The following is a 21,061-nucleotide window of genomic DNA, read 5'->3' as shown; positions in this document are numbered from 1 at the left end:
ATCAACTGTAACTCTATATAAAATAAAATTAGTGTAGTGATGCCTACAGAGTGCTCTTGTGGCTCCCAAAATAAACTAAAGATATTAAGTTTCAGCAATTTAAAGAAATATCTTCAATAAAATAGGTATTCAATTTAATATCTGTTAAGTATAGATATACATATTTATATAAGATATTTTATTTAAGAAAACAGTAACTTCCTATTATATATATATATTTTTTGGTACTGGATATCAAACTCAGTACTTTGCACTTACAAGGCAGGTGGCAGTACCACTGAGCTAAATCCCTGGCCCTTATATTTTATTTTTTTAATATATTTTATTTTTAATATCATTGTCATTAAGTTTTTCACATGGCTTTCTAATGATAAGGAAAATTCAAAAAATCCAAACTTGGTATGGACTGTGAATCAAGTACTCTTTTAAATAGAAGATATGATGAACTACTTGTTTGTTAAACTTGGCTGCTTAAGTAAAAATAATTTTCCTAGTGGAAAACCTAAACAAAAACAGGTAGCTCCATTTGCGTAAAAGACTTTTGTATTATTTTGTATTTTAGTTAACTTTCTTTCCTACTGTTCTCATCACTGATTAGATGCCACATGACTTATGAATTGTTTGAATGTCATGGTAGGAGTACAGTATGTTTAGGAAGAATTTATCTAATGCCATGTTAACAAATAACCCATGTTTTCCTAATAATAACACTTAACCAGAAAATAATCAGCCTTGAAAAGTAGAGATCAAAATGCTGGCCCAAATCACCTTGCCTTACTGCCATTACAGAGTAGCCACTGAGCAAGAGAATAGTGAGATATAATTTCCTGCGTGACACTGGCCATCACCATGGTAATGACCAGGGTTTATTTTTCCAGTTAGGTCTTGCTTTTGGGGAAACACAGAATTAGCCAGTTTCAATATTACTCATATTTAGTATTACCATTTTAGCACTGTAGTAGTGTACATATATCCCATTCTATTAAAAACCTGGCAATTCTTTATCCAAGAAAAATAAAATATTTACAGAAATATTAAATTATTGGTAACTGAAGTGATGGCAAATTCATTAATCCAAATTTCCCTGTAGATAGATCTTCCAGAACACAATAAAGAACAAATAAAACTATACATAGGCTTGCCTAAAAAAAACCCAAAACAAAACAAAAAGAATGTGGCAACTTTGAATTATCTGTAAATCAAAAAAGTACTACAAAAATCCTAGCTAGTCATCATTCAATCCCCTGCACAAGCCTGGTGGAGAACAAGAGGGCTATGGGAGAGGTTGGGTATAGCTCAGTGGTAGTGCGGTTGCCCAACATTCCCAAGTTAAGATTTCAAACCCCAACAATGAAATAAAAGGTGATCTTGGAAAAATTGACAGGAGAGGGGAGCTAGTGACCAGTTTAATATTGATTTAAATTGCTTACAGAAGTTCCTTTCAAAAGACTGACAGATCAGAGCAGACTATAGAAAAAGGACTGACAAGTTTGTATGGAACTCAAGGCAGCGTTTTATGAAACTCAGGGCAACTCTTTGGGGGAGAAAGGGTAAGAAAAAGATAAATAATCTTTAGAAACTAAACAATTTTGGTAGGGGAGAATGTGTAAAAAGCAAAACTCATAACTTTAAATGCCAAGAGTGAACCCTCATGTCAGTGGTGGATATGGGGTGGCAAGTCTATCAGTGTAAGATCATTGATTGAAACTAATGTTCCACTGTATTTTAGAATGTCTGTAATGAAAGTATGGGAACTTTCTGTACTTTCTACTCAGTTCTGCTGTAAAAATATTAGGCTAAAGAATAGTCTAATAAGCAAAAGGACCTGGGTGTAGTAGAGCATAGCTGTAATCCCAGCATTTGGGAGGCTCATGCAGGAGGATTACCATGAGTTCCAGGCTAGCCGGATCTACATAGTGAGGCCCTCTCTCAACCAAAACAAAACAAAACCAAAGAAGCAAAAGGGGAAAATTTAGGATCCTGTAAGATAGAAGAATATTTTAAAAATCAGCATCCTCACATTGTCTGACTCCCAATCCAACTAATATTTACACTTTACTGAAAACAGACGGCCTTTTGGTTGGTTTGTTTTTGAAGCAGAAATTTTCCAAGGGGAATTTTATTGATGGTTCTACATTATTCCCTCCCAAAAGACCAACTATAACCAGATGAACTTATCAAGTGAGCATAATATCAAGGTTTTGTTGTCTTTATCATAAAACAAAAGATAAAGGGCCGGGATTTAGCTCAGTGGTTCCTCCGCCTGCCTCCCAAGTGCAAGGTCCTGAGTTCTATCCCCGGTACCAAAAAAAAAAAAAAAAAAGATAAAGCTTAGAACTGGACATAACCCTCTTCTCTTCTTTCTCCTTCCTGTTCAAAATATTTCATTTCTTAATATCCAGCATTCTCTTAAATGTGCAGTTGGATTCAACACACTCAAGCCTCAGAACAGTTTCCTTTGTAGTTTTTGTCTTTTTTCAGAAAATCAGTTTAGTCTACCCATAGCCACTCTGCTGCCAGTCACAATGCTGATTTACTTAAACATACTTGTGCCATAGTCTACCATATTTTTTTTGTTTTGTTTTGTTTTGTTTTTTGGTACTGGGGATCAAACTCGGGTCCTTGAGCTTGCACAGAAGGTGACGAAACCACTGAGCTAAATCCCTGGCCCTCTACCACATTTTTAGGATTGGTGCATGCCACACTTCCTACAGAAAGTCTGGCAGGTTTTAGGAACATGCGACATATCTGTGGGAGTACTGTGAAAGAAGCAGAGAGGGCATTCTTGAACTAGGAATCTTGTGAATTGCCTCAAATAGCCAGTCTTGTTCACAGAAACTGATTTAAAAAAAAATAGAAAATGAGAATCAAAAGAGTTCATTTGATGAAAATACTTATAACATCCTCCTCCCTAGAAAGGGAATAGACATATTGATCCATGGAATAGAACTGAGAAGTCAGAAATAAACCCTTATATTTATGGTCAATTGATTTCCAACAATAATACCAATACAATTCAACATATTTATGGGAGCCTCTTCAACAAATTATGTGGAACAAATGGAGATTGACATACAAAGAATGAAGTTGAACTCCTACTTCAAGGTACATACAAAAACTAAAGTGTATCAAACAACTAAATGTAAATACTCAAAATATTAAAAGAAAATGTGTAAATATTGACCTTGGAATGAGTAGAGAGCTTTTTGTTGTTTGTATTTGAAAATATGATACCTTCAGGCATAAGCAACCAAAGAAAACTAAATAAATTATACCTTATAAAATTAAGAATTTTGTGCTTCAAAGAACACCCTTAAAATGAAAAGATAACCCAAAGAATGTAAGAAAAATTGTAAATCTTATATCTAACAAGTATTCTGAATATGTAGAGAACATTTCATAGCTCAACCATAAGACAAATAACCTAATTTTAAATAAAGGATACAAATATTTTTTCCAAAAGATATAAAAATGACTAATAAAAAATGAAAAGAGGAGCAACATCATTAATCATCAGAGAAATGCAAATAAAAAACATGAGATTTTTTTTCACACATATTAGTATGGATATAATAAAGACAATAACAAATGTTGATGAGGATATGGAAAATTGGAACCCCAATACATTGCTTTTGCGGATGTAAACTGGTGTAGCTATTTACGAAAACAGTTGGCAGTTCTTCAAAAAGTTAAATATACTACTATATAACTCAGTGGTTTCATTACTAGGTATATATACAAGAGAATTAAAAATACATATCATACAGTAACTCATACATGAGTGAAAACATGGAAACAACCTGTGTCCATTGACAAATGGATAAACGAAATGTGATATATTTAGGCAATATTCAGCCAGAAAAAGGAATAAAGTTCTACATGCTACAGCATGGAAGAATCTTAAAAAGTTAAGGTCACATTTTATGATTCCATTTATATGAAATGTTCAGAACTGGAAAAAGTCGGAATTGGGAGTGATGCTAGTAAGTATGGGGCTTAGTTTTGGGGTGATGAAAATGTTCTGCAACTAGAAAGTTGTGATAGTTTTGTGAAATTATGAATATTTTGTATATATACAACACTGAATTTTATAGTTTATGTATTTGTTTTCTAGGACTATTATAACAAATACTGTACAATAGACTATGTAACTTAACGAAGAGAAATTAAAGGGCAGGGGATTTAGCTCAGTGATTCCACCACCTGCCGAGGCAAGCTCAAGGTCCCAAGTTTGATCCCTGGTACCAAAAAAAAAAAGAAAAAAGAGAAATTAATTTTCTCATTCTGGAGGCTAGAAATCTGTTATCAAAAGGGTTGATTTCATTCTATGACCTCTTCCTTGGCTTGTAGATGGCCGTCTTCTTGCTGTGTGCTTAACATGGTTACCCTTTAGTCTATGTCCTAGTCTCCTCCTTTTAAAAGGACACCAGTTATAATGGACTGGGGTCCATGCATATAATATTATTTTACCTTTACTTCTTTTAAAGGACTTATCTCCAAATATAATCACTACCACTGTGCTATATCCCCAGCCTAGTTCTTATGATTAAAAATGGAGATATAATTCACATACCACAAAATTTTATCCTTTTAAAGTATGCTTTAAAGCATTATATCTCAACACTGCCCCTCTCCAACATTCAAGTGTGGAAGTCCTAACCTCTAGTACTTCAGTATGTGATTCACTCAGGGTGAAAGGGATCATAAGAACCTACTATGCAAACTTCTCTGTAAGTAAATTGAAAACAGACGAAAAATACAATTTTCAAGCTAAATATAATTTACCAAAATTGACCATTTTGGAATTTGTCCAGTTTCTGTAAAATAAATAGAGTATCAAGGAACTACCTCATAAAAAAAGCATGGGCCTAGATGGTTTCCCAGTGATTCTATGAAACATTCAAAGATTAGATAGTCTTTAAAGCACCATAAATTGTTGCAGAGCATTAAAAGTTACTACTAATTCTTAAAGACAGTATAAAAATACATATAGACCAATATCAATTAAAAAATACTGATGGAAAGTGCCAAATTAAATACTAGCTAATAAATCTAAAAGCAGTATCTTTTTTTGGTACCAGGGATCGAACTTGGGACCTTGCATTTGCACAGCAGGCACTGGAACCACTGAGCTAAATCCCCAGCCAACTAGCTAGTAAATCTAACATCATATTAAGAAAATAATACACTAAGACCATGTAGGATCTATTCCAGGAATATAAGGTTGGTTCAATATTAAGAAATTTATTAATATAATATAGTACCATATTAATATGTATATTGTAAAGGGAAAATAATCATCTTCATAGATGCTGAAAAGGCCAACAAAAATGAACATCTAATAAAAACACTGCTAGAAAAATAGGAATTTTTAGTCCTATTAATTTTTAATCTTTAATTCTAGGGGCTTTATTTTTATTTATGTCAATATTTATTTATGTCAGATTGAACCCATGTCCTGAGCTATATCCCTAGCACTTTTTAAGTTTTTTAAAATTTTGAGCAGAGTCTCACTGACAGTCTCAAATTTGCCCAGGCTGGATTCAAACATGTGATCCTTCTAGCTCATCCTCCCAGGTACCTCTATACCCAGGGGGAATGCAAGGGGCATTTTTGCTACCAGCATCAGAAATAAAGTAGAGATATTCAGTAACTACACTTACTATTCAGCATTTTACTGAGGATATTAGCCAATAGTTAAACAAGAGCAGTCAGTATAGCATAACAATAAGATGAGAAGAAATAAAACTATTTCTAAATGCAGATAACATGGTAGTGAAAATTCCAGTTGGTAATTGTTATGGCTTGTATTTAGCAATCCCCTTACAGTCATAGGTGGGAAGTTTCAAAGGTGGCTGGAATAGGGTGTGATTAAGGGATTAAGGGATGTGCTGGGATTAAGTATGCCCCACCCTAGGTGTGGTGGCATGGCCCAAAGAATGGGTAGCCTGAATGGAATCTAAGGGACAGAAAGATGGCATACTGCTTACTGCTTTGCTTCTGCTTGCTGCTTTGCTCTCTCTTGCCTGCTTGCCATGGACTATTTCTCCTCTGTGATGCCCCTCTACCATACCACCCTGCTTTACTAGCTACAGACTGAAACCTCTACAAACTGAGCTGAAATAAACCTTTCCTCCTTTAGCTTTGGGTATTGGGTATTTTGTCTCAGCAGTGAGAAAAGTAACTAAGACAGTGATCAACAAACTGGGAGCAAAATCTGACCATATTTATGTATTTTTGTATTGCGTATGTCTGCTTTTGCAATCTACTAGCAGAGTTGAAGAGTTGTGATGGAAACTTTTTTGGCCCATCAAGCTGAAAATACTATGTGGTGTTTCTATAGAAAAAGTGTACATACTACTCTCCTAATGAACCAATGATAACTCAAACAATGAACAAATTCAGTAATTAGACTGTAAAATAGAATTCAGAAGTTAATATCCCTTACACATGCAGTTACCAGTTGGAGAATATACCAGGGAAAACCCCAGTAATAACAAAAGAAGATAAAATACTTGGGAATAAACATAGCAGGCACACACCATTATTATAGAAAAACTTTAAAATACTTGCAGATACATAAAGTTAAATTTGAACCAATGAAAAGAGAATTCTCCCTAATTTATAATTTTAGTATGATCTAAGTAAAGATACCAGTGTGTGTCTTTGTGTGTGTATGGACCTAGACAAGTTAATATAGTATTCCAATGAAAAAAATATTGTAAGAATAGCCAGGGATTGTTTCAGGCATAAATGAAAAGTTGATAGCAAGGAATCTATTTTTACAGACATAAGTTTTCCCCACAAAACACAGAAGTTGGTATTATCAGTAGTGGTACAAATAGACATCATGCATCCTGATAGGATGCACTAAGATGAGCACATCATTTATGTGGTATTTCTGAAAGATGGCATGACTGAAAATAAACAAGGAGAAATATCAAACACAAAATAAGGAACATTTCACAAAATAAATGGTTTGACTTTTAAAAATAATGTCAAGGTCCTGAAAAGCAGACTAAGGAACTCATTCCAGATCAAAGACTACAGAGATAAATGATAAGTACAATGTATGACTGTGATTTGGATCATGGACTTGGATAGAAATAATTTAATTTTTCCCGCTTTTAGTAAAAGGCTAAATAATTTTTCCCACTTTTGTTATAAAAAACAAATGGAACAATTGGAAAAATGTGAAAGTTAATTAGATAGTACTGTATTAATGTTAATTTTCTTATTTTGATAAATGTACTTTAAGGAAATATACATTGAAATACTTAGAAGTAAAGAATGATGATGGCAGTTTATTATTATGTTTAGAAAAAAATACTATATAGATAAAGGAGAAAGAGACTGATTAGTAAATGTGATAAAATGTTAAGTTTGGAAAATCTGAGTGAAATGTATATAAAGATCCAGTCCAGTGTACCACATTGCATGTATCTATTCAGTCTTCTCTGGTCTATGATGGTTTCCTAGTCTTTTCTCGTTTTTCAGACTTTGACAATCTAGAGAATACTGGTGAGATTTTTGTAGGATGTCCCCGATTTTGGCTTGCCTTATATATATTTCTCAAGATTAGACTAGGATTATAAGTTTTTCTTTTTAAAAGAATACTGTACGGGTGAATTACTTTTTCAAAACATCATATAAGGGGCTAAATATTAGCAACTTAATATCCCTGCTGTTATAAACCTTTATATCTTGGATAAAGTAGTATTTGCCAAATTTCTGTACTATAAAGTTCCAGTTTTTCTGTTCTGTTCTTTGGAAGGGTGGCACTAAATCCACTCTACCCTCAGAAACAGAAGTAGGGTTGGGAGACAGTTAAAAATATCACCTCCTTGAGGAAACAGTCACTATAGTGCATATCCTATAAGGAAGATTTAGCTCTTTGATTTATTATTTATCATGTATTTCTATTAGTATGGACTTTTGTGTATTTATTTTATTCTTTGACTTATAATATGTCATTTATTTTGTCACTCAAATTATTCTAGCATCAGCCACTCTTTCTAGTGGGGATCTAACCCTTTCATATGCCCTCATGTTTTGTTTTTTGGTATTACTTTGCCTTCTGTATTCCATGATGCTTCTGCTTTGTTTTGTATTTTCCTGCTCCAGCCCTAAAATCAGCTTTTTTTTTTTTTTTGTACCGGGGATCAAACTCAGGACCTTGCACTTGCGAGGCAGCCGGCAGCACCACTGAGCTAAATCTCCAGCCCTAATCAGCTATTTCTTCAAGGATCCCTTGTACCTTTTATTAGAGAATGATATTTAGATACCAGGCTCTTGGCACTAGGTGTTTTGCATCTTTTCTGTAAGTCTGGAATTATTGCAAAATAAAAAGTTTTAATGAAAAGGTAAAAGTATATGGTATAATATTCTATTTGTTATTCTTAAGTGTTCTACTTTAGGGAAACTATTGTCAGTTACCAAATGTTACCTTTTACAATTCATAGATGCTTATTCTAAGTAAAAATTATATTTATACTTCCCTTGATTTATGAAAGTTATTAATAAAATTATATTACAACCTCAGTGGAACAATTATTGTATATTTTATTTGTAACTTTTTATAAGATAGAAAAACCTTGTCATATTTCCCTGTTCTTAAAAGTATGGAGGCCTGTGATTAAATCACAAAACTTTATATAACAAAAGTAATCAGTAAGCAGTCTGATTTAATGTACATACTTAAAAGGACATATTACACCCCTAAAGGAAGATCAAGACGTTAAGGACATTGCCTATGACTCTTTGAGGTATGATATCTCTGGCCTGAAATTCCACTTTGGCAAATAAACATGATAAAGACAATTTGACATGAAATTCTGTTTACGAAAATACAGCATTTCTTACTGAAGGTTTTTAAAATATCTCTTTGATCTATGACATGTAAAAAGTTACTACTGAACCAGACAATTTGATTAGAAAGTTCTAAGTCATAGAAAGTAAATTATTCCTTCCAGAATATGAGAATGAATAAGGACAGTATATTAATAAGAATATAGTTATGCTTTAGCTTTTAGTGGCATATAAGAGTACATTATCTAGGAAGAAAAAGGGCAAAGGGGAAGGGGAAGTAGTAGGGGTAGGGGAAAGGAAAGAAGGGAATGGAAATAATATGAGAAAATGAAAAAATGGAAACAAAGTCTTTGTAAATAGGGAGGGATGGAGGGGTTGAAGGGAGGGCAAGGGAATGGAGAGAAAATAAGAACCAAGAGAGATTATGTGAAGATGCAGATTTCCAATGATGAATGTCATTATATTGTATACCTAAAATGTACCAATAAAATTAATTTTCAAAAATAAAAGAATAAAAAAAGCATTCTTATGTAAAAACATTTTTAAAAAGAGTATATTATCAAATAATGTAAAGGAAAATATGAATAAGAACATTTTCAGTGTAACAGAGATAATACAGTTTGTTCTGGGTGTGGTATGCATGCCTATAATCTCAGCACTATGGGAGTCTGCAGCAAAAGGATGGCAAGTTATAGCCCAGCCCGGACAATTTAACAGCTTAGAAAGACAATGTCTCAAATTTTTAAAAAGGACTGGGGATCGAGTTCAGTGGAAAAGCCCTGGGTTTTATCTGCAGTACTTAAAAAAAATACAGTTCATGTGATCTGAGGGCTGATCCTCTTTTATTTCTCTCTCTTTATCCCTCACCCTCTCATAAGGCTGGAGATTGAACCCAGAACCTCATACATGCTAAGAAAGCATTCTACCACTGACCTAAACCCTCAGCTCTCATTTTTATATAGAAATATAAACATACATGTTTATACATGCATAGAAAATTTTTGGATTTACAGATCAGTTTGTAGGTTGCTACCTACTGGTGTGTCATAAAATCAATGTGGGAAATAACCAGCATTTCTTCAGTTTAAATAAAAACAGAATAGAATATGTCAGAGTGTCTGACACATAATAAGTATAATTACTATTACCAAAACTTTTATTTACTCTTCTATTTTATTTAGGTCCTGGGGATAGACCCCAGACAGAGCCTTGCACATGCAAAGCTGGCACTTTGTGGCTGTAGCCCCCTATTATCAAAACTTTTTTTTCAGGTGGTTATGTATGCAAGAGAGAGTCTGAGTGATTTCTGGGTTGTGAAATAAAATACATTTCTTATTTTGGCCTGGATCGAAAAGAATGTTTGAAAAATATGGTACCTGAATGGTAGACCAAAAATACTTAAAAGTGGGCCTTTCGGAAGAGAGGGATTTTGGCATGGGATTTTGAGGGGAAAGTCTATTAACTTCTTTTTGTTTGTTTTATACAAGCCTAGTTAACAAAATCTTGCAAAACAGTGGTATCTAGTTTGCATCCTCTATTATTCTGCCAGATTTCTCTATTTAATTCTTCGTATCACTGTGGGAGCTTCTAGAGCCTAAGCTCGACTTCCTTCCTCTTACCTTGCTATGTAAAATTTATTCCTATCCTGGGAGCTGGCTAAATATGCAACTGGAAATATTAATATAATGTACAATATATGGACCATATTTTCTAACATCCTCCTCAAAAATCTGAATTTTTTTTTTGTACCGGGGATTGAACTCAGGACCTCGCACTTGGGAGGCAGGCGATGGCACCACTGAGCTAAATCCCTGGCCCTGAATTCTTAAATATACCTGAGGTCAACATTTCACATAAAAAGTTTTAAATTTGCTCTTTTAGCTGGGTGAGGTGGTACATACTTGTACTAGCTACTCTAGAGGTTGACCCAGGAAGATTACAAGTTTGTGGCTAGCCAAAACCCTTAGTGAGACCTTGTGTCAAAATTTTTAAAAAGGAATGGAGATGTACCTCAGTGCTGGAGCACTTGCCTAGCATATGTGAGGCTCTGGGCTTGATCTCCAGTACGGGAAAAAAAAAGTTGTAGATTTTAAAAATGACTATTGTTTGGTCTTGTCTTTTGTAGATGAAATGTCTGTTGTCAGTATTAATTGTGTTCTGTTCTTTCTGGTATCTCTTAGGAGCCTTCTCTTTATCCTTAATATCCACATTTTCATCATAAAGTATTTGAGTATGGCTATTTCTTTTAATTTTTTTTTTTTTTCTACCAGGGATCGAACTCGAGACCTTGTACTTGCGAGGCAGGTGGCAGAATCACTGAGCTAAATCCCCGGCCCCTATTTCTTTTAATTTTGATAGCATTATCTATAGACATATTTTTTCCTTAATTCTGGAAAGTTTGGGCTGTTAACCTATTCAATACTGCTTCTCCACTATCTCTACATTATTTTTACAATTATTTTTGTCCTGTCTCTTAATACATTTTCATATTTTTATTTTTATGTTTGTCTTCTCTATAGAGAATTTATGCTATCATTGTGATAGACAATGTTGTCCAAGCAAAAGGTGCTTTCTTCATTTTTTAAACTAACTCTGTTTTTCTTTGATTATGTAATGGGCAACCATGTGCTTCAGAAAAGACATAAAAGGTACAGCCCTAGTGGAACACAGTTTGACAATTTTTTAGAAAGTTAAATAGGCACTTAACATTCAACCAACAATCCCACTCCTATGGATTTATCCAAGAGAAATGAAATTTTGCATCCACACAAAAACCCACACATTGTAATGTTCATAGCAGTTTTTTTCATACTTGTTAAAACTGAAAACAGCACAAAGAACCTTCAGCTGTGAAGAATAAGCAAAATGTGGTATATCCATACAATGGAATACAATACTCTCAGCCATAGAGTGAACTATAATTGGCCCTCCATTCCTGCAGATTCTGTATTCATGGATTCAATAAACTAGAGATCAGAAATATTCAGAAAAATAAATTGCATCAGTACTGAACATATACAGACCTTTTTTCTTGTTATTATTCTCTAAACAATACAGTGTAACAACTATTTACATACCATGTATATTGTATTAGACATTTTAAGTAATACAGAAATGATTTAAAGTGTAAACTGGGATGTGGATAGGTTATATACAAATATTATGCTATTTTACATAAAGGACTTTAGCATCTAGGGATTTTGGATCTATGAGGAGTCCTGGAATCAATCTTCCTTGGATACAGAGGGATGGCGATAATACTGTTAGATTCAGCAGTCTCTATTAACTCAAGCATATTGTGCTGAGTAAAAGAAGCTGGACTCAAAGGTTACACACTACAATGATTACATTTATAAGACATTCTGGAAAAGGGCACATTGTAGGAACTAACAGAGTGGTAGTTTCCAGCGGCTGGGGTTTCCTACTATGTAAACTGAATAATGGCTCCCCAGAGATATCTACATATTAATTCCTTGAACCTGCAAGTGTTACCTTATATGGTAAAGGATTTTGCAGATATGATTAAAAATGGGACAGTTACCTTGGATTATTTGGGTGAGTCCTAAATATAATCACAACAGTTCTTATAAGACCAAAGATTAATAGAAGGTAGGTGTGTAAAGACAAAGCACAGAGTGCATTAAGCCAGGAACTAAAAGATACTGCCAGTCTCTAGAAGGTGGAAGAGGCACAGAATAATCTTCTCTTAAGTTTCTGTGAGGAGCCATTCCTGTTAACACCTTGACCTTTACCCCCATGCAACTTGTTTCATGTTCATAGCCGCTTACTTCATACTCATTAAAAACTGGAAACAGCATAATTAATTTTCCCTTTGCAAAAGGTAAGCAAAGTGTGGTACAAACATGCAGTGAGATACTCTTAGCAATGGAAAGAACTATAGTTGGCCCTCCATATCTGTATCTATGAAAACAAATCAGAAATCAGAAATATTAGGAAAAAATAAATTGTATCTAGAACTTTAAACTTGTGTTGTTTTATGGCACCAAAATTTTGACAATTTGTTAAAGCAGCAACCAGAAAATTAAGACTACAAAAAGACCTAAGAGTATTTTGGAGTAATAGAACTGTTCTGTATTTTGGTTGTGGTAGTAGCTCTGACTATATGCATTTGTTATAACTAGTACAACAGTACGATTAAAATGTGTGAATTTACTATATGTAACTTATACTTCAGTATAACTTTAAAAAAAGTTTTGCTCAGAAAATATTTTTCATTAGAAACAAAATTGGACATGCTGATAGACATGTTGGCCCAATGAAAGTTTATATATTTATGAAAAGTATAATGCAGATGGCAGCTTTTGTATAAATAAATAAGGCACAAGCAGTATAAAACTGAAATAATAATGCTGCGTGGAAGAAATGCACTCATAATTCTTAGTAAGACAAACACCCATGAATTTTTTTTTTAAGATGATGACAAGAATATCTGCTAAGACTCCTATAAGATGAATTTGTGTGTGTGTGTGTGTGTGTGTGTGTGTGTTTTGTTTTAGCTATGAAAAAAGAAAGAAACAGCCTTTTTTTTTCTTTTCTGGAATAATTGCAAGAGAATGTAGTCTTTGGAACTGCTGGAGCCAAGAAGAAAACTGAGAATTGCAGAGAATTTGAGCTGATGAATTAATCAACCCTAGAACACTTCTAATTTTGTCTTCTTGTTGTATGAGACAGTATTCTTTTTTAGCCACAATTTTTAGTTGGTTTTCTGTTATATGTATCATAAACCTTTTGTGCCATTTATCTTCTGTTATCTCTCCAGATCTACTTTAATATTCTCCACTCTGCATTCTGTTATGAGTGGCTGACCTGTGTGAACAACATCAGTGGGCTGTTTACCTTTAGGTTTCCTATGGCTTGACCAATAGAAAGAGCCTGAGAAGGAGATCAAAGAAGAAAGACAGTAAGATTGGGATATTTATTCTTCTGTAGGATTGCCTGAGGTGGCTACATCTTGATTAAAAGTCAGCCCTCTTTCTCCAACTTATACCAATCCTCAGATTCTGCATTGTTATTCCTGATTTCTCTACTTGTTTTATTAAGTCCTTCTCCAATGGCTTTAATTTGTACTTTTAATTTTTATTTCTTTTGGTTTTTTGAGATAGAGTCTTGCTATGTAGTTCAGGCTGGCCTTTAACTTGTGTTCCTCCTCATTCAGCCTCTGAAGTGCTAGTATTACAAGCATGAACCATCATGCCTGAATGTACCATTCGTTTTCATCGGTGGGACCCTGGCTATATATTATCCAAAGTAACAAAACTTGCATATATATATATAAAATCTTTCTTTCAATCTAATATTTGTCAGATGTGTTGTTTTATTTCATATCTTTTTCATGTCTAAAATGTCCAATTTTTAAATACCCATATATTATTACATTTCTACTTGGTTTTGTTTGTAATTTATTTTACCCTTTTGTAATGAATGTGATTTCTGTATTACTTTGAGCTTTTTTTCCCCTGGGTGCTGGAGATTGAGCCTAGGGCTTTGTGCATGCCAAATAGGTACTCTACCACTGAGGTAGAACCTCAGCCCCTATTTTTAAAAGTTATTAGATGTCTTTGTTTCCTTTTTTTTTTAGTATTTGTTTGCAGGACATAATGATTACATTTATCTTGGGGGGTTTGTACATGTACATAACATATCTTATTTCTTTTTTGGGAGGACTCCTTCCCCTCCTGTGCTTCTCAAATTCCTCTCTTATTTTCCTTCCAAATTGGAAAAGATCTCCCTATTTCCTATTTGCTTTTATTTCGTTCCATATTTGTATTTTGCGTGCAGTATTTACACTCCTGTTTCTGATTTATTTCACGTAATATTATGATCTCAAGGTGCATTCACTTTCTTACAAATGACTCATTTATCCCTCTTTATGGTAGAGTACTCCATTGTGTGTAAATACCACAATTTTTTAATCTATCAGTTGATGGGCATATAAGCAGGCTGTTTCCAATTTTAGCTATTATAAATTATTCTGCTATAAACAGGGTATGCAGGTATCACTGTATCTTTAACTCTTCCAGGAAGATACCTAGAAAGGGAATAGCTGGGGTCAATGGAATTTCTATTTTTAGCTTTTTGAGACATCTCCATAGTGTTTGTACTAGTTTATGTTTCTACCAAGAGTGCAGAAGTTTCCTTCTCCTCCTCGCACTCCACGGCCTCAACCAGCATTTGTTATTGTTTGATTTCTGAATGATAGCTATTCTTTCTAGAATAAAATGGTATCTCAATGTTGTTTTAATTTGTATTTCTCTAATGGCAAGCAATGTTGAACATTTTTTTCATGTATTTGTCTTCTGTAATTTTTCTGAGAAGTGTCTATTCATTTCAGTTGCCCATTTTTTTATTGTCAGCCCCTACTTTGAACATCATAAACATATTTATTTAAACATACTTATTTTTAAATTTTGTGTCAGATTTGCATAAAATTAGTTTTACTTATAGTAAATTACTGTACTGATTAATTTTGATAGCTGACTCTCAGCCTAAGATTTTCTAATAGGTTTTAGAATTTTGATTAGCAGGCTTATGAGTAGAAGATCTTGTATTCTGTTTTCTCTTCCTACCTCTTAGACTTTATTCATCTATCACTCCCTAACAGTTTTTAGGTTACTACTTCTACCTGGCCTCCACACTGTCAAGAAATTTTTTTTTCTTTTGGTTTTTTGAGACAACATCTTAGTAGTCCACGCTGGCTTTAAACTTGTGATCCTCCTGCCACAACCTCCAGAGTGATGGGATTGTAGGCATGTACCACCATATTCAGCTGGGAATAAGCTTTATGTCATTTCAGAGCTGCTACACTGCAATATAATTAAGGCATATTGCTGATCCTAACACCAAGTCATGGTCATAAAGCTCTATTTTTGTCTTCTTGTCTCCTTGGGTGCATACCTCCCCATAAAATTGGAGCCCATAGCAGTAGGTTGGTAACATACTTTGTAGCCTTCTTTTGGAGTAAGGAGTAACAGCCAATATCCTTTCTCCAGTCTTGTCTCTGACTCTAGTCTCAAACAGTGAACCTATCTCTAATTTTTATTATCACATACATACAGCATATTTAGTGAGAGTTATTCCATAGAAGCTGAATTCCCACGGCTGTTGCATGAGGTGTTAGCTCTATTAATTAATTTGGGTTACTTTTCAACTTTTGATAATTTTGCTCTATATTTTTACCTGACTTTAGAAAAGAATGTAGCATAGTATTTTGACTTAGCTTCAGAATGTAAGCATTCTATGATAGAGAGTGAAAGGAAGAGTCCAGGGATTAGAATAAAGAATTACAAAATTGCATGCAAAGAGAAAACAGCATATTGTGATTTGGCATTTGGGGTTAGTATTTAGTGTCTCATGACTGATTGTGTTTTGTAATGGAATAGGTTTAAAACATCTGTATTATTATCATGGCTGTGTTATGATCTGGTTGAATGAACTTGACCAAATAATTTAATTGCCCAAATCATCAGGCTCTTTTTCTGTAGCTTGAGAAGCAAACATGTTTTAAATTATTTAGCATTCAGTAAAAGAGATGCTCCAGGAAAATACTCTGTGATTTTCCTGGTGGCTCGATAGCCCCTGACATACCGTTACATCCCCTAGTTGTAATAGCGTGAGAATAGGTCATGTAATAGTATTCCTCCTGGCTGTAAAGTCTTGGTGTGTTTTATTTTTTAACAGATAATTTTTTGGGTTTTCATTTTTTTTACATGTTCATTTTTAATACTGTACAGAGCAGAAATTTAAGACCACTAGATGGGGATGTAAACAATAGAGCATTTGTTGTTTCCTTGCACTCTAAAGTGATTTGTTATGACCTTAAGTATAATTCCCCCAAAAAAGAGGCTAAAACAAAGAACAAATCCATTGAAGCACTTGTTTTTATCTTTTTAAATATTGTGGTATTCTGGATTTGAGAAAAGTTAAGCTTCTGAAATTAAAAAATGGAGTCATCTGTATTCAAATAACATTGTAAAACCACAATATGAATGACTTAGAATGATTCTTTTTGAATGTCCCTGCATTATTATAATATGTGATAGTCTTTGTTTTGTGAGTTTATTTTTACCTGAAACCTGTTAATGATAGATACTAAATCAGAAATAAAAGCTAAGAGTAAAAATAAAGTATAATTTTTTTCTCCCGGGTTTATTCATACTCTTTGATGCTATAAAAATTAAAGTGAAATAATGGGGCATGGTGTCACTCGCTTGTAATACCAGCACTCGGGAGACTGGGACAGGAAGATTGCTGGGAGTTTGAGGGCAATCTGGGCTACATAGTGAGTTCAAGGCCAACTTAAACTACATAATGAAACTCCGTCTCAAAAATAAATACATAAATTGAATTTTAATTTCCCTTTTAAGATATACTTTAAAAATTACATGAATTTAAGGTTTTATTAGTGATTTTTAAGCCTTGTACATATAATTAGTAAGACATAAGCTATACAAAATATTAAGGATGTATTTAAAGAATTTTTTTAAAACAAAAATACCATTGTGCTATTTTGTGAAAAATATTAGGGAAGGACAAGGGTTTTTTGTTTGTTTGTTTGTTTGGGTTTTGTTTTTTTTTCAGGGTAACCAGAGGTATTTAAAATGTGTTAAAACTGTAATTGGATTAGAGCAGGGATGTAGCTTAGGGATAGAGTGCTTGCCTAGTATGTACAAGGCCCTGAGTTTGATCGCATATACTGCAACAAACAAACAACAAAATCCAAAAAAGAAATTAATAGGTTTGTACAATTGAATTTTTTTCATCTCATTTTTGTTGCTTTATTGATTAATAAAATTAGTGACAAAAATAGAGAAAATATTGCATCAGTGAATCTCATACAAAAAATTACATGCTTGTCTGCTACCATGTTTTACTCCATAATATCTCACTATTAACAAAATTTGGGGCATAAATAAGACTGAAAATGAAAGGTCAAAGCTATATTAATTAACTCTGGGAGTCTCAGGTAGTAGGATCATAGGTTTGAGCCCAGCCTGGCCAACTTAGCAAGACTCTGTGTCAGAAATAAAAAAAGGGTTGGATGGAGCACAATGTGAAGGCGGCCCCTACAGTGAATCTTCAGTAACTACCACCACAAGATACATTAATTTTAAAAGATATCTTTTAATTTTCCTTCAATGTTTTTTCCTTGCCTAATTCCTCTTACTAATGTTTCAAGTACTGTGTTGAACAGCAGTGATGATAGCAGACATCCTTGTCTTATTCCTGATTTTAGAGGGAAAACTGAGTTTTTCCCCATTTAATATGATGTTGGCTGGTTTGTCATAAATGGTATTTTGTTTTTGTTTTTGTTTTTTTTTTTTGGTACTGGGGATCAAACTCAGGACCTTGCACTTTTGAGGCAGGCGCCGGAACCACTGAGCTAAATCCCTGGCCCATAAATGGTTTTTATATTGAAATAAGATCCTTCTAAACTATTTTCTTCAAAATTTTTTAATGAAATAATGTTGAATTTTGTCAGAGGCCTTTTCTGCCTCTGTTGAGATGATCATGTGATTTTTTTGTCCTTGCTTCTGTTCATATGATCTATTAAATTGATTGATTTTTCTATGTTGAGCCATCCTTGCATCTGGGAGATGAAACCTGCTTAGTCATGATGTATGATCTTTTTGATGATTTGTTGCATTTTTTTGCTGGTCTCTTGTTGAGGATTTTTGCATCTCTATTCATTTAAAAGGTTGTTCTATAGTTCTCTTTTTTGGTTGAACCTTTGTCTGGTCTTGGAATCAGGGTAATGGTAACTTCCACAAATGTCTTTGGAAGTACTCCTTCCCTTTCAGTTTCATTAAAAAGCATGAATACTATTGGTGTTAGAATTTCTCTGAAGTTTTTGTAAAATTCAGCAGTGGACCTGGGGTTTTCCTGGTTGGTAATTATTTATTACTGCTTTAGTTTCATTGCCTGTTATTGGATTATTCAGGATTTTTAAATTCTCCTAATTTGGTTTTGATAATTCATATGTACCTAGGAATCTCCATTTCCTCTGAATTCTCCAATTTATTGGTGTACAGGTTTATGAAGTAGTTGATTATAATCTTTTTGATTTTGGCAATGTCCATTGTGATTTCACCTTTGTTTCTCATTGCATTGATTTGGGACTCTCTCTCTCTCTCTCTCTCTCTCTCTCTCTCTCTCTCTCTCTCTCTCTGTTAGATTTGTTAAGGGTTTTTCGATTTTGTTTATTCTTTTGCAGAACCAACATTTGGATTTGTGAATTCTTTGTATTGTTTTTTTTTTGTCTCAATTTTTACCCCCTTCCACTCCACCCCTACCCCTAGTTTTTGTTTCTAGCATCAGATTCATTTATTTATCATGTAAATTCGTATAAAATTAATTATCATATATACAGATTAACAGCCAGACTAATTGGCCAAAAAACATAAAAAACACATAAGACAATTACACTAAATCAAGGTATACTAGGTACATTGTCCATGCTGGACTACAGTAACCTTTCTCTCTTTTTTATTGTCTTTTATTTTGTACTTTATTTACACATTGAGTTTCTCATATAAAAGAAACCATGAGATATTTGAGCTTGGATGCCTGATTTACTTCACTTAACATTATGGTCTCAAGGTGCATTCATCTTCCTAGCAACGACTTAGGTGTTAAGTCCATTTGTTGGAAGGTTTGGTTCAACTCTGATATTTCTTTGTTGATTTTTCTGTCTAGTTCATCCATTTGTGACAGTGGGGTATTGAGGTCCCCCGTTACAATTATACTGGTGTTTATCTGATTTTCTTAGCCTTTTATTATTTGTTTTATGAAGTTGAGTGCACTGTTATTTGGTGTATGTATGTTTATAATTGTTATCTCTTCCTGTTGAATTGTTCCCTTAACCAATATGTTGTGAACTTCTTTGTCTCTTCTGATCAGTCTTGTCTTGAAATTCATTTTGTCTGAAATCAGGATAGCTACTCTTGCTTTTTTCCTGGGTTTCTTTTGCATGGAATAGAGCTTTTCAATCCCTTGATTTTTTAATCTGTGAGTTTCTTTTTGAATTAAGTACATTTCTTGTATACTACGCATTGTTTAGTTTTTTTTCTTGATCTATTCTGCCAGTGTATGTCTTTTTTTTTTGGTACTGGAGATCAAACTCGGGACCTTGCGCTTTCGAGGCAGGCGCCGGAACCACTGAGCTAAATCCCCAGCCCAGCGTGTTTCTTTTGATTGGAACTGGTTACTGTTCACATTTAGAGTTATTACTGAGTGGTATGAACTTATTCCTGTCATTGTGTTTTTTTCCTTTTGCTGATGTCCTTATTCTTTTTCCTTTTGCTTAACTACTCATTTCACCAGGTCATTCTTTTGGATTTAATTGTCTCTCTCTATAATATTCTTGAGAATGTTTTGTAATGCTGGTTTGGTGGTCATGAATTTCTTGAGGTGCTCCTTGTCATGAAGATACCTTATTTCTCTGTCAATTTTACAGGAAAATTTTGCAGGATACATAAGTTGGGGGTTGGGAGTTTTATCTTTTAGGGCTTGACACACTTTTTCAAGCTCTCCTGGCCTTTAAGGTTTATGTAGAAAAGTCTGTTGTAATTTTAATGGATTTATCTTTATATGTGATTTATTGCCTTTTTTTAAGTTTTGAAGTTTGTCCCTGTGATAGACTTCTGGTACTTTGAGTATAAATGTGGCACAGAGAACATCTCTTTTGGTCATGGCTGTTTTGGGATTATATATGCCTCATTAACTGCATGTTTATTTCTTTACCTATATTGGGGGAATTTTCAGCAATTATTTCTGTGAACAATTTTTTTTTTTTGGTGCCAGAAATCAAACTCAGGACCTTGCATTTTCGAGGCAGGTAGTGGCACCACTGAACTAAATCCCAGGCTCAGAACAAATTTTTTTATGCCATTTGTGTTGTATTCTGATTTTTCACTTATTCCAGTTATTCTTAGATTAGTCTTCTTTGCATCATCTAGCAGCTGTTGGATCTGTTTTTCATGTTTTCTTGTTGTTTTTAAGGTGTTTTGGGGTATTTGTTTTTTAAAGGCATCATTGCCTTTTAGTTCTGTAATTCTGTCCTCACATTGGTCACTCCTTCTGCCCATACTTTCAATATCATTTATAACCTTCTTGATTTCCGATTGAAACCTTTTTGTTGACTCTACTTTCTTGGTTAACTGGTCATTCATGTTTTGTATTGTTTTGTTTTTATTAATGTCTGCTGAAAGCTTGTGTGTGTTTTTGATTATTACTT

At 33.8% G+C, this 21,061-nt stretch overlaps 1 protein-coding gene across 30 annotated transcripts in view; it reads left to right on the top strand.

Moving 5' to 3' along the window:
• The window catches only part of Baz2b (bromodomain adjacent to zinc finger domain 2B), a 411,121-nt gene that overhangs the window by 11,950 nt on the left and 378,110 nt on the right, over nucleotides 1-21,061 (top strand). The window lies entirely within an intron of this gene.

Source organism: Heterocephalus glaber, unplaced genomic scaffold (genome assembly GCF_053883595.1).
Source record: "Heterocephalus glaber isolate CG9 unplaced genomic scaffold, H.glaber_assembly_v1.0 deba00000347, whole genome shotgun sequence".
Taxonomy (NCBI): Eukaryota; Metazoa; Chordata; class Mammalia; order Rodentia; family Bathyergidae; genus Heterocephalus; species Heterocephalus glaber.
The sequence above is the reverse complement of the archived record's forward strand: the minus strand, read 5'-3'. Positions and strand labels throughout refer to the sequence as shown.